A 15,829-nucleotide genomic window follows, 5' to 3' on the forward strand; every position below is an offset into this window, starting at 1 on the left:
AGATCAGGACTGTTGTACTGAACAGCAACCTAATTTTATATTACAACATGGAAGCAAACTGACAATATTGATTCAGGAATCATGTCTAAAGGACCTGGTTATTATCTTGCCCATTACACAGACCAGTGACCACTTCTCTTCTTAATGATGATGGTAAGATTTAAGGTCTTAGCAATGGGCCCTCAGAATGTCCCAATGTTGAGGCCATTTATAAATCTTTGTTAGAAAAGTAATCAGGCCTGAAAATTATGTCTTTTTTGTTTGTTTGGCTTTGTGGCAGAAACTGATGTTTATTTACTCAATGTCTAACAGAACTATGTGGGTTTTTGTTTTGTTTCCAGGTGGCAATGTGCCCAGTTAAAAACATACGTTCCTTACTAGCTTCCACTGCTATTAGAGGCTGGTCATGAAACATAGTTCTAGGCAATGAGATATAGGCGGTAGTTCCTATAAAGACTTTTGCCCTTCACTCTGCCTCCTCCTTCTTGGCTGTCTGAAGGTACCACAGCTTTCTTTCAATCATGAAGATGAAAGCCATTGATAAGGGCGGAGGAGCAGAAAATTAAATGGTGGGTCCTCGATATTTTCCTCAAACAGCTATACTAGCCTTACATTGCCTATTTGTGAATTCTTTATTATGGGGGAAAAACAGATCCATAATTGGTTAAGTCTCTGTGGTTAAGCTGAACATGATTCCAACAGATAAAGACTTAAAGTGTATAAATAGTTTCATCCAATTTTGGCAGTTTATCTCCATTATGCAAAACAATATCAGAGTTTGTTAAAAGTATATTAAGGAGACAGTACATAATTAAAACAATAGCTTATATTTATGGAGGACTGACCACTGCATTAGTCACTATATGATGCATTTTACACAAATATTTAATATTTAAACTTATAGCAGCACTATGTATTAGACACTATTATTATCATTCTTATTTTACAACACAACAAAACAAAAGCAAAAACAGTATCAGGCTCAGGGTGGCTGAACTCAACGTCACCTAGCTGGTAAGTGATAGCCTTTCCCAAACCCGAATCTGTCTGACTACAAAGCCCATACTCTCAACCATTTATTACATTATACTAGAAGACCAAAAAGGAAAATCTAATGGTTCTAATTTATTTCACCAGAGACAGATCTTCTGTCTGTTACAATCTCGATTTGTTCCACTGTAAATTCATCAACCATAAAGAAGAAGCATCCATGATCACATAAATCTAAAGAGAGCTTTATTGAGGCAACCTAAATGCTTCCCCCAGGGCCTGCCTGGAGAGAGAATGGTGGAATTTGGAGGCTCTGCCTCTTTTCTGTTACCCAACTCCTCTTTGGCCTCTTCTTTACATCTTTACATCTGGTGAGCTGCTGCATATGAAAAATCTGAGCACCAATTATGTAAATTTTAATCATAAAACTTATTTCAGGTCAGCTTTCACTTGCTCCAGAATGAGACCCTTATAGTCTGTTCTTTCAACTTTTCCCAGTGAAGAAAAATAACAGGCATTCAAGTGCAGAGTTACCTAAAGACTGTATTAGGTGACAGCAAATCTTTAAATTCAAAAGTTATCTTCTATAATTTACTATAAAATATGAGCACATATGAGAACACCTTGAGGAAAAACATTATCATTGTTTGGGCAGATATAAGAATTTCCTCTTTTCTCTTGTTTGTCATTGAACTAGGTTTTCAATATATATTAATACTTACTGAATAAGTGAGGAAAGGAATAAACTAAATGAAAAGAACAGATCACTATAATTAAAAATTTAATGATTCTAAAATACTCTAATATTCTAGAAATACTCTGAGTTTAGAAAGTAAATCCAGACTTTCTAAAATACTAAAATTTTAATGTTAATTTACTCCTGAAATGTTGCAATGTGCTATGCATCACACCTATAGAGTTTTTAGAATACTGAATATATTTCTTTTTAAAATTCAAGTCACAGTCATTTCCAGATATTATTCAAGTAAGCCTCTAGGGATTCTGCAGTTCTCTTCACTAAGATTGGAATCCACTGGTATCCTCAATTATTCTAGTCTTCTTTTCTTATGGACAAGTCTTGATCATATCAACCATTCCTTTAAAGATTTCTAAATTTCCTTAAAGCCCTTATCAGCTCCCAGACACTGCAATATTCTTGTGTGACTACATCCAGTTTCAAATTTTCAGTCTTCCTCTTTCTCTGCTCCTAACCTATTGAATTCTGTATTAACAGAAAATATAACTATTCTACTTTGCCTTTCTCCTGACCTTGGGTTTTAGCACATTATAACATTTTTGTTAGTTGATGGCAGATTTGACATTTTAAGGCAACAGTGGTCACAAATATTTTTTCTCCTTCATCCAGAAACCCTACCTATTTGATTAGGCAGTTATATGTTTTTATATGATGGGAGTTTCTGTTTGTTGGTTTATGTAATTATTTTTCCTCAGGCAGGGAATCACAGACACAGGACTGGCAAATACTGTGTGTCTTAGTTCATTCAGGCTGCTATAACAAAACACTGGATGGCTTATAAACCACAGAAATGTTTTTCTCACAGTTCTGGAGGCTGAGAAGTCCAAGATCAAGGCACTGGCAGATTCAGTGTCTGGGGAGGCCCTGCTTCCTCACAGACGGCCATCTTTCTCACTCCACCCTCACATGGCAGAAGAGGCAAGGGGTCTTTTATAAGGGCCTCTTTTATAGGGGCACTAATCCTAGTCATGAGGGCTCCACTCCCAAGACCTAAGCACTTCCCAAAGGCTCCATCTTCTACATAGCATCACTTTAGGGGTGAGGATTTTAATGTATGAATTGAAATGGGGGGACATAAACATTTAGACCATAGCACTTTGTTAGCTAGGAGAGGAGGAAAGGGATTATTAGTATTTTCCTATGAACGTATGTCATAATGATTGGCAGCACTGATAATTAGTTACCAGTAATAATAAGTAGCACAGTTGGCAAATATTTTATTTTTTATATAAATAAAATAGGCCATCTCTATTATATCATTCTCAATAATTTGAATACACATATACTTTCTTTAATGGTTAAGAAAACTTTGGATTTAGGTATAGCTGAAAGAGGAATTATACATACGAATAGCTAAGATTTATTTAGCACTGATTTTACTCTGGGCACCGTGCTAAGGCTACAGGTTTTACTTATATAATTTCATTTAACTCTCTTAACAAAAGATTAAGGTTGGCCTCATTATTATCCTCATTTTATAGACGAGACAAATCAAGGCACAGAATTGATTATGAAATCAGCTTGTTCTTACATAGCTGGTAAGAGGGACAGCCAGGATTAAACCCAGGATGCCCAACTAGGAAGCGTATGTACTCTACAGCTTCCCTTATACTGCACACAATTCTAGCTGTGTCCATGGGATGTGTCATTCCTCTTTGCAAAAACCTCTGCTTTCTGTGACAAAGTAGATAAAGGCTGATAGCCTTGAGGCTGAGCTTCTGGCCTCAAGATTTCTATGAGATGGTGACCTCGTTTTGGACCTGGTGCTAAGGAGGCCAATACCATGTGTTAAATGTTTCTCTTTCCTAGGTGGCAAGTGCTGCTGCATTTCAGGGCCTCAGATCAAAATACAACCTCATTAGCTGCTGTGAACACAATGTTCCTGTTGAAGAATGGAATGGAATGGAGTTAAGAGTGTAGAAGTTCTGATGCAAATTTACTCCTACTCCTATTGACAAAGAGTTTGAACTACTGAATTTGTATATGAAAGTCAGGGCATCCTATTGTTTTCAGTTGTCATAAGAAAAAAAAAAAACAGAAATGGCATTACTACTGTCAATATAAATAAATGAAAAATCTAAGCTACTTCTGTTTGTCATTTCAGGATTGAGAAATGGACCTTTGGCTCACAAACCAGAAATATATATATCCAAAAGCCTAGGAATAGATATATAATTTTTTTTTTTTTTTTTAAGAGACAGGGTCTCACTTTGTCACCCAGGCTAGAGTGCAGTGGCATGGTCACAGCTCACTGCCACCTCGAATTCCTGGGCTTGAGCAATCTGTCCGTCTTGGCCTCCCAAAGTGCTGGGATTACAGGTCTGAGCCACTGCGCCTGGCTTGGGATATTTTTAAGTAACAGATAATATTCAATAATTCAACTCCAAAGTAGTTGAGCAAAAGAAGTACCTGTATTTAAAAAAGATGTCTTCCTTCCATTTCAATTTTCAAATTGAAAAGGAATTCAAATAAATTAAATTAAAAAATCAATGTAAAATTTTGGCTACAAATAAAACTAGAGAAAGATCAAATAATAAACTGCAAAATATGGCAGGACTACTTTACTCTTGCGTGGAAATGCAATACATTCTAGTTATGTGCCCTGTTACTGTAGGTTGTTTGTGTGTTGATTTTTCTCATGCATTATGACTTGGCCACCTTGGAAAGTGTCTCTTCCTACCCTCTCTCATTACATAGATCTTAAATATAATAGACAATAAATATTTGTGGATTTGCTTAAAATTCCACTAGCTATAGGCAAGAGAAAACATGCATGGATGCATGACATATGTAATTTAATGTCAATAACTTCCACATAGACAAGGCTGAGAAGTCCCAGCCTATGCACACTGTACCCTTTCTGTATTAGGGTTCCCTAGAGTGAAAGAACTAAGATATATATATATATATCTTATATATATAAGATAAAATATATATCTTATATATATTTATATATAATATATCTTAAATATATTATATATATAAAATATATATCTTATATATATTTAATATATAATATATATCTTATATATATATAAAAAGAGGAGTTTATTAAGTTTTAACTTACACTATCATAAGGTCCACAATAGGCTGTCTGCAAGCTTGAGGACCAAGGAGAACCAGTCTGAGTCTCGAAACTGAAGAACCTGGAGTCTGATGTTCAAGGGCAGGAAGCATCCAGCATGGGAGAAAGATGTAGGCTGGGAGGCTAGGCCTGTCTTGTTCATTCATGTTTTTCTGTCTGCTTTATATTTGCTGGCAGCTGATCAGATTGTACCCACCAGATTAAGGGTGGGTCTGCCTTCCCCAGCCCACTGACTCAAATGTTAATCTCCTTGGCAACAGACACACAGGCACACCCAGGATCAATACTTTGCATCCTTCAATCCAATCAAGTTGACACTCAGTATTAACCATCACACTTTCCTACCCCATAACAGAAAGCTGTTACCTCTAACTTTGATGTTAAAAGTTCAACCTCAAAAGGTCTTTGGAGACCTTCCCTCAGCAGAATCTTTGCCTCATCTTTGGTGAATTAGGGAGAACTGGAAGAAGGCATAGTATTAGTTCTAGTTCATACAGAACTTGAGATGTGGATAAGCTAATTGCTTGCCTAAGGTCCTCCAGTGAAACTCTGACTGGGGGGAAGTCAGTCTCAGCTCAGCTCCCTCTTCACCTCATCCCCCTGCCTCCCCACATGCTGAGGTTCAGGTTCTTAATCACACTACATACCAAAGGCTTTGCAGAACTAATCGGTCTTCAACCATACACTGTTTTACGGAACGTGTACTAGAGCGGAGAACAGATGTCACCATGAGAATCTTATTTTCTGCTATTTCCCGATTTTGGCCTGTGAACATTTGTAACCTTAATGTTGCATGAACAAAGATTTTTGCATTTAATACTAATATGGGAACTCACAGATCCTCCTTCTCCAGTTGGAAGTCTGCCACATTCTGATTTCAACAGTGTATGGCTGCTTTTTCAGCGTGTGAATTTGCCTCAACGTCCTGTTGGTGTCTTCTGAGCTGAAAATGTGGTCACATTCTAGTCTTACAGGAGATAATGTCAGGTAAAACATCTAGAGATATTTACATTTGTCACTTTCAAAGCACACATAGCCTGCAATCCCAGCACTTTGGGAGGCCAAGGTGGGAAGACTGCTTGAGCCTAGGAGTTGGATACCAGCCTGGGCAACATGGCGAAACCCTGTCTCTACAAAAAGTACAAAAATTAGCCAGGTATGGTGGTGTGTGCCTGTAGTCCCAGCTACTCAGAAAGCTGAGGCCGGGCGGGGTGGGGATGGGATAGGATGGGATGGGATGGGAATTGCTTGAGCCCAGGAGGTTAAGGCCACTGCACTTCAGCCTGGGCGACAGGGCGAGACCCTGTCTCAGAAGAAAAAAAAAATAGCACATACATACCCAACACCAGTAAAGGCCGATGGAAAAGGTTTTTACTTGTCAAGACCTAATTCACAGAGCTGTTTCTACTGTTAAGTAAACCAGCAACATCCACAGCAGAACAAAACACTGCATAACACCATATCCCAAATATTGGTTTGGCAAGAAACCATGGGTTAAAAAGTGAGTTTTCAAAGACAGGGCTTTCAAGCAGACTGGCACCTTTATTTCTTCTTCCAAAGTGAAGATTTTGAAAAATGGGAAACTCTGCTGTCTAGCCAAGGCTGCTGAACCACATGTACCTGCCAGACCACCCAAGAATCAGTCAGTGGCTGGTAGACAGCAGGTGAATCTGCTTCTTCCCTCGAGATCCATGTACTGGGGGTGTCCTCACAGGGTCACGCCAAGTCAGGGGCAAGATGTTATGTGTTTTTTTGTTTTGTTTTGTTTTTTGTTTTTGAGACCAAGTCTCACTCCATCGCCCAGGGTGGAGTGTAGTGGCATGATCCTGGCTCACTGCAATCTCTGCCCACCGGGTTCAAGTGATTCTCATGCCTCAGTCTTCCGAGCAGCTGGGATTACAAAGCACCCACCACCCGCCTGGCTAATTTTTGTATTTTTAGTAGAGATGGGGTTTCACCATGTTGACCAGGCTGGTCTCGAACTCCTGCCCTCAAGTGATCCGCCCACCTTGGCCTCCCAAAGTGCTGGGATTATAGGCCTGAGCCACTGTGCCCGGCTGGTGTTCTGTTTTACAATGAATTTTTGTCTCTTAGAGCCCATGGCTCTGAGTTACACAATTCTGGGACTACATCTGCAATAATTATGAATCAATGGCATTCTAACATAATCTAATATCCCAAAACAAAAATTAGAGGTCAGATCCCATCAGGCTCAAAACAGAAGCTGAGTTCCTCTGTGTTGGATCTCACCGCATGAATTAGGCAACACGATAATGAGAAGTATTTCCTTTTGAGCCAATCGTTTTGCCCTAAACGAGAGAACATGTAAGAGCTAAATCCCTACATTAGATTCACGTGTGTGAGGTAACATTTAAAAGGGAAGTGGAAGCAGTTGTACTATTTCTGAAAATCTTTGCTGTATCTGCCTAGCCAGAGTAGGGTATCTTATCAGTGGCTCCTCAGCTAAGGCTTCTATTCCTTTTGAATTTAATTTGGAGCCAGTCAGTGGATAAATCATATAAAATATGCAAAAGAGAACTAGCTGTTGATTCTGGGCACGCATATATTTGGCCCACATAGTTAAACGATCATGTCTCTACAGTGAGAAAGAATGGCCTATCAGAAGCAGTAATAAATCCCAGGTGACTCCACTGAACCATTCTTTCAGGTTTCAGTGTCTACCCTACTGAAACGATGCTAATATCCTTCATATTCTGTTAACTTGGGAAGGATGTAACCACATGATTCCACCGGGTGAAAAACTTGCCATTTGGAACTACGGAGGGAAGAAACTTTTACTTTATTTCCCCATTTCGATTATCAGCTTGAAAGGAGATTCTTCACTCTTTCAAGTACAGAGCTGCTTAAGAATAATTGTTCCTAAAACAAGCACACGCAGACATGTTTCCACTTGTTTGTGCATAAAATATCTCTGGAAGGATGTACACGAAACTGGGAACACTGGGAAGCGTGAGAGTTTGGGGTAGAGAGAGATTAGGTTAGCAGAGCAAGGAGCAGTGAATTGTTGGTGGGGAAGGGTGGAAGGGAGACCTTATCTGGTCACTTGCAAATCAAATTTCGAACCAATTTTGAAAATTTGGCGTCACTCCTCTCTTATCTACCTTAACCCCTGTGCAGGAAACATGGTGACAGCAGTAATACAATTTACTGAGAGGTAATGATGAGTCAAGCACTCTGTTAAGAACCTTACATAAATTATATCATTTGTTCCTCTTTTTTTTTTTTTGAGACAGGGGTTTTGCTCTTGTTGCCCAGGCTGGAGTGCAGTGGCACGATCTCAGCTCACTGCAACCTCTGCCTCCCGGGTGCAAGCAATTCTCCTGCCTCAGCCTCCCAAGTAGCTGGGATTACAGATGCCCGCTACCACGCCCGGCTAATTTTTTGTATTTTTAGTAGAGATGGGGTTTCGCCATGTTGGCCAGGCTGGTCTTGAAATCCTGACCTCAGGTGATCCACCAGCCTCGGCCTCCCAAAATGCTGGGATTACCGGCATGAGCCAGAGTGCCCGGCCTCATTTGTTCCTCCTAACAACCCATGTGGTAGGTACTACCTTCATTTCCTAGATACCAAAGGGAACCACATACACTGACTATGTATGTACTGGATGCGTGTACTGGATGCATGTAATGTGGGCGGTGGGGGGCTTCCTGGGGTCACGCCAAACCAGAGGCAAGGTGTTAAGGTTTTACAAAGAATTTTGGTCTCTTAGAGCCAGTGGCTCTGACTTACACAATTCTGGAACTACATCTGCCATAATTATGATCAATGATGTTCTAGCATAATTTAATATCCTAAAAGAAAAATTAGAGGTCAGATCCTATCAGGCTCGAATCCGAACTTGGGTTCCTCTGTGTAGGACAGAAGAGACTAGAGAGCAAAGTAAGTTCAGATCTTGCTCTTAAAGGTAAACTCTTTGCCTTTAGGAAAAATTATTTTAGGAAGCTTCACATTGACCTTTACAGACACTCCCTCTACTGCTCTTCTATAATAACAGCCAGAGGATTATCTTTCTATCAAGTTACAGCTGTTCACCTGGTCACTCACATGAGTCTTATGCCAAGGACAGGTTTGTGAAATCTCCCCTACTCACAAAAGCTGCCTGACAGGAAAAGGACTTGACCTTCTCTGGAGCTTGTTCACCAAGAGAGGCTATCAGTTCTCATTCCCATCTGCTCCTTCTCTCCCTTTCTAGTTCCTGCATTCATTTATTTTAAAAAGAAAATGATGATATGAGTAGAATCCTTGTTTTTCTTGTTGGAGGAACTAACACTCTAAGGCTTGTTTCGTCAAGTCGTTGAATAATTTTTAAGCATTATACTATAATATGTTGAGTTTTAAAAGACTAAAGCTTCTGTGGTATAAATGGAAATGATTTATTCTGGAAATTCTCATTGTATTGTTGCTAAACCCTCACTCCCTCTGAGTGCTTACATTTTTAGCCAGCCTAGAAAATATTTTGACCCAAGTCAGTCTGAATAATGTTCATTTCCATATGATTATATGGAATTGTTTTATCATTTTCTGTTGATAAAAATAATATGAATTGCCAAATGAGTCACCATCATTCTCCCTCACCGAATTTAAGATTAAATGGATACAGAATCATCCTACTAAGTTTCATGTTGTGAGGACCAAAGGGACTTTGAGAAACTTTTTGAGAAGAAAAGCAAGACAGAGGTTTGCATACTGGAGTGTGGCTTCCTCCACGGACTTCATGTTCACATGACAGTGGGTTATAACCTATAGAAAAGACAGCCTGCTCCTTTCAAGCAATATATATGGCTTGCATTTCTGTCACTTTACATGCAAGTAAGATATTGCCCTGCTTTCAAAATTTACACTAGTAAAAAGTATGAAATGACCTAAGAATGAATATGTGTGGTTTAGGGGCCAAGCTACCCTGACATCAATAGAGGATTTTCTCTACATGTATATGTATGCTTGGAAATTTAAAGATGTTCTGGCTGGGCACAGTGGCTCACGCCTATAATCCCAGCACTTTGGAAGGCTGAGGCGGGCAGATCGCCTGAGATCAGGAGTTCAAGACCAGCCTGGCCAATGTGGTGAAACCTCGTCTCCACTAAAAATACAAAAATTAGCTAGGTGTGGTGGCGTGTACCTGTATTCCTGGCTACTTGGGAGGCTGAGACAGGAGAATCACTTGAAACCCGGGAGATGGAGGTTGCAGTGAGCCGAGATCATGCCATTGCACTCCAGCCGGGGCGACAAGAGTAAGATTTGTCTCAATAACAATAATAATAATTTTTAAAAAGATGTTCTAACCTTATCTTTAGCCATGTTAAATATTAGAACAGATGAGGCAGAATTTCAGGGAAGGTTATCTGCTACATGATGTTGAAATCTGAAATAATGTAAAAGGTAAGAGAGCTACTGCCATTTGTAAATCTGAGTTGCACTTTTCCACTGTGAGTTTGTAAATGTCTTTACTGAGAAGTAAAGAAAGAATGTTCACAAATTTAATGATCTCTATGGGACCAAACCAGAAATCTCTGACATTGTTGAAAAACAGATGAATGCAAGGCAATGTTATCTAAAGTTGACAACTACACTGAATTTCTAGCTTGGCCACCAATGTTTTGATGTAAGAAGCTGGCAGTCTACTGGTTCATGCCCACATCAATTCCAATTTAGCATTATCTTCATATTCAAAGCAGATCTCCCGTTTTGATACTTTACTGGGGTTGTGGGGTTGTGGCTACAACTCCAAATTAGATCAGAGCAACAAATATTGAGATTTACAAACCAAATGAAATTAACAGACATTTATGTGCTGAATAAGTTAAGGCTCAAATCAGCTAGTCGGGCACAGCAATCACCCATAACAATAATATTTATAGCTCTTAGTGGAGCTCACTATGTGCTAGGGATTGTTCTGAGTGTGTAACATATATATGACATCATTAATCCTCACCATAAGCCTATGAGTTAGGTATTACTGGCAATTTGCAAATAAGGAAGTCTGGCACAGAAGGCTGACTATTCAGGATTAATGTAATAGAGTAAAATAACAGGCCATCACAGACACTGTCACAGTCTGTGAACTCTATCCTGACCAAAGGCCATTTGGAATTATTAACCAGTCTTTGGGTTAACCTAAAAGAATTAACCTAAAACCAGACATCTGAGCAGAGACTGCTAGCTGCCCTCCAACATCCATACTTTTCTCCTTCCTTTAATAAAGGAACCCCCCGAGTTTTAGCTGGGCACATGGCTGCCCAACAAAACACTGTCAATCTCCTTACCAGCTAAGTACGGCCACGTGATCAAGTTCTAGACCACAGTGTGACCAGAAGTGATGTGTTACATGCCCTTAAAAAGAGGGTCATGCCCTCAACTTCCTTCCTGCTCTTTAGGATGCGGATGTGATGGTGGGAGTAGGAGCAGCCATAGTAGACCATAAGATGGAAGATGTAAGCCAAGAATGGCAGGATAACAAGAGAGAAGGAGCCTTAGAGCCGCCACATCAGCTCTGGACCGCTTATACTCTGGCTGTTACATAAAAAGAGAAATCGCCTTCTACCTTATTTAAGCCATTGCTATTTTGGCCTTTTTTTACAGCCATCAAAATTTTATCACAACTAATACATACAATAATTTTTTCATGTAAAGTATGCTTAGTTAGTTTATAGAGAGTAGGACCCCTGCTCTATAATGCATATGTTCTCTTTCTTGAGATTTCAATAATTCATGAGCAAGATTCCATCATGTTTGATGCTTATTTTCCAGGCCACTGTTACAATGAAATTGCATGTCACAGTTGTCCAGTTGTCTTTTATAAAACAAGTACCAGTATTAATAGAACTATTAAGTAACCAAACTGTAAGTTAGAAACTTGAGAAGTTTCCAGAAATACATATATAAACATAGTGAAGCAATATCATTTCATCTGGATAGCTGGTCCTTTTTTTTTTTTGGAAACAGAATCTCGCTCTGTCGCCAAGGCTGGAATGCAGTGGCATGATCTCGGCTCACTGCAACCTCTACCTCCCTGGATCAAGCAAGCCTCCCACCTTAGCCTCCCAAGTAGCTAAGACTACAGACTCCTGAGCTCAAGCGATCCACCTGCCTCGGTCTCCCAAAGTGCTGGGATTACAGGTGTGAGCCACTGCACCCAGCCTGTACAGCTGGTCCCTGAGTCTTAGTTTTAACATGCCCTTTATGTACACATCTGCCAACACAATTTGGTGTTTCTCAACGTCAGCACTACTGACATTTTTGACTGATAATTCCCTACTGTGGGGCGTGTGCTGTGCATTGTAGATTGTAGGATGTTTAAGAGCATCCCCAGCTTCCACCTACAAGATGCCAGCAGTACTTCCCCCAGTTAAGACAATGAAAAGTAACACCAGACACTGCCAAATGTCCCCTTGGGGGCAAAATACCTCCCAGTTGAGAACCATACATCTAATGTATCCTGGGTTGCAGATTTTGAGAAAGCAGAGACTGTGACTATTTAAATTCTAGTAGGGATACAGGCAGGTAGGTCCTTAATGTACTTTGGATGATAGTGGTGCCCTGGTGATTACCAAGGGCAAAGAGCATGAGCTAATTCTTATTTTTTAAATTAAGAAGTTCACTGAGCTTTCAATAAGAAAATTCACAAGGTAGTAAAAAAGTCATAGGCATAATTCCAAGCACATTTAACTATTAGTCCAACTTCCTCTATCCAAGGTTAAGATGGAAATAATTGCCTATGTGAAGGTAAAAAAAAATCCTCTATGTATGAATAGGATTCTTTTATAGAATCTCTAATGGTAGTAGGGAATTTGACCATTTCAGAATCAAGACCATTGCCCTGTTAAACTTCCAGTTCCGTTAGCAGTTGTATGTTGCTAGCACTGTACTTGCAGATATTCAGATATTATATATGTATAATAAGAGAAAATCATCTGCAGACATTTTAAAATATGTAAGCTTTTAAAGCCCCATTATCATGTTCTTCTACCTTGATATCCCCATCAGACAGCACTGAATCTGTTTTGACGGAAACCTTTCTACATTCCATGGGATCAGCTAATTCAAAGCAAATAAAATCCTCAAAATCTCTTTCTTTTTAGAGAGAGTGGGGAAGAAGTGTACTCTAAAAAGATACATCAGGCCCGTCACCTGTCCTGAGATGGGACTCTAGAGTCAGGAAGAAGCTGTCAACTTGTGTTTCTTTCAAATCACTACACTCATCCCCAGTACCTTTGGCATAATTAATGATTGTCAGGGCGTGGGAAGCCAATCAATTTGATGTTCATTTTCATCAACATTAGCAGAAGTAATGCCCCAAGGGTGGGATGGAAATTGCATTATGTTTTAATTGAGAGAATTTTCTCTTTGCTGACTTCTGGAGTGGGTGGAATCCAAGACATAACTTCTTTTCCCTTTCAATACGTATGCTTTTAAAAGCTTAGCTGATTGCTGCCAGCAACCAAAAGCTCCATTATTTCAACGTGAGCATTCTACCACTCATGGTAGGGAGGGTGGGGAGGGCAGGAAGGTGGGTCTGCTATTCATAGGAAAAGATCATTTTAGAAAATGGAAATAAAGGCAACACACTGGGGAGAGAGGGTCATTTGTCCCTTATCTAATACACCGAATAAGAATGAAGGCTGGGCATTGTCATAGTTACCTGTATCTGTGAAAGTACATAACTAAAGACTTGTTTCAGATACTAAGAGCTCTAAGAGTTCAATTAAATGGCTAAATGCAGAATTTAAAAAATTTCTTCTCTTTCCTCCCACTTAAATTCACTTTATCATTACTTTAAGACTCTGAAAAGCATTTCAGAGACACTGTTCTTCAATGAGATTCACTCAAATGTAAAACACCATTACTTTCTCTTTCCACTCAGATACAAAGCAGAGTATCACCAGACTACACTGGGGAAAGGCTTGATTCCTTTGTTTTGTTTGTTTTCACTCCTGTTGGGCACAACTTCAAAGGTCTAGTTCAGGAACAATCCAATCATCTCAATAAGGATGGGAGTTTGGATCCACAAGGTGTTTGGCACAAACCAGCCTGTTCAGTCAAAACCAAAGCAGATGGCACAAAGGTGGGAGCAGGGGTGCATGAGGGAGTTCTCAGGTCTTCCAGAGGGAACTCAAAGCTGGGGACTCCAGGCTTTCTTACTGGCTAGCCCAGTGATGTTCAAATTTCTGGTTGTGACCCGCCAGCAGATTATAAAATTGATTTAGTGGATCTCAACCAACATTTTTTAAAAGGGTGAAATAAGTTGGGCGCAGTGGCTCACGCCTGTAATCCCAGCACCCTGGGACACGAAGGCGGGAGAATAGCTTGAGCCCAGGAGTTCATGGAGAAACTGCGTCTCTACCAAAAAAAATTAAAAAGTTAGCTAGACAAGGTGGTATGCATCTGTAGCCCCAGCTACTCGGGAGGCTGAGGCAGGAGGATCACTTGAGCCTTGGAGATTGAGGCTGCAGTGAGTCGAGATCACGCCACTGCCCTCCAGCCCAGGTGACAGGTTGAGACCCTGTCTCACAAAAATAAAAGAGTGAAATAAAATAGGATAGATTAAAAAATTGCAGACATGGTACATGTGTGAGGATTGTTTCAGTTACCTGTAACTATCTATCCTCTCTTCTTCCTTCCTTCCTCTCTCCCTCTCTCCTTCCTTCCCTCCTATCTGTCATCACTTATCTACTTTACCTAAACACCTATCTCTATATATTTTGCATTGTTATTTAACACACACATATGCATACACACATATAAACAGGTAAAACTGTATCTGGGTTTTCTTCAAAAAATTTTAAAAGCCACCAACTCAGTACATCATTTCACCTACTTAGTTATGACAAAGGATCTTAAAAGTCCAGGTCTATTAAAACCAAAACAAAACAATGAAAAATATCCTTTTCCTAGTGCAGATTTAAAATTCCTTCTTTAGAGATCTCTTTAATCCCATTAAACTCAGCAATTTGAAAAAAAAAATGAGCTCAAGCTGGTTACCACCAAGAGGCTAAGGAAATCACTTCTTTGCTAGCAAACAGTGTATCAGGATCATTCTTAGTTCTTCAATTGCACAAATAAAGGCAGTGATTTTGGAATCTAGCTGTTTGCAAAAGGATTTAGAAACTGTCATGGATATAGTCTGAGAGGCACAGAGCTAATATTATCATCTTGAGAACATCAACCACACAATCTGACCAGGGAGACATCTTTTCTTCCTCCATTTTAGGCGGAGAGGAGTTTTTCCAATTGATCAAAGGATTCCTTATAAATTGGTGTATATGACTCCCCAAGACTCTAGAACTTTAATAGAGCTGGCAATATCATTTAGCTTGAGCCAGTAATGATTTCCCAAAGGCCAATCTCCAACTTTATCCCAGTTCTCCAATCAAATGAAAATGACTTAAACGCATTCAGAGTGTGCTAACCACACCAGATCCTCCTGGTTGGGTTATTTATGCATACAAAAAGAATTCAGTTTCTCAAAACGGATGTAGTTTACCCTAACTTCATATTTTTTTTTTTTGTTATAACTTATTCTGGTATATGCTTGTGCAACCCAGAAGAGGGGCCACCATTGCCAGATAGCAATCTGTTCATTTCAGTCAACCAAGAATTTTTTAACTCTAAAGTCTCTTCGTTGGAAATTTCTATTAAAAACAGCAAAGCCCTTTTAGAAATCTTGACTAGTTTACTCTTACATGCCAAAAGGAAATGAACGCATATACATACGCGTGTGTACACACAGAAGTGAAAATTGATGTAATCCAATCACTTGTAAAGGTTTCTCCTCTCTCCACCCTCTACTCCCCACTCCAGTGAATTTTGAAGCTCGCATCATTCCAGAGGAAACTGTAATTTGGACTCCCTCTCTGGCTCAGGCATTAAGTAATCAACCTCATAGCCTGCCAGCAAGGAGTGGACTGCCTGTTTTTTCACTGAAACATATTATCTCACTCCCTATCTCAGCAAACTGCCTCTGAACAGCTTGGCTGAAG

General features: G+C 39.7%; 1 protein-coding gene across 9 annotated transcripts in view; it reads right to left on the reverse strand.

Moving 5' to 3' along the window:
- Positions 1–15,829, reverse strand: part of ZNF827 (zinc finger protein 827) — a 182,946-nt gene that overhangs the window by 30,860 nt on the left and 136,257 nt on the right. The gene's annotated exons all lie outside the window — the stretch shown is intronic.

The sequence above is a fragment of the Pan paniscus genome, chromosome 3 (genome assembly GCF_029289425.2).
Source record: "Pan paniscus chromosome 3, NHGRI_mPanPan1-v2.0_pri, whole genome shotgun sequence".
Lineage (NCBI taxonomy): Eukaryota > Metazoa > Chordata > Mammalia > Primates > Hominidae > Pan > Pan paniscus.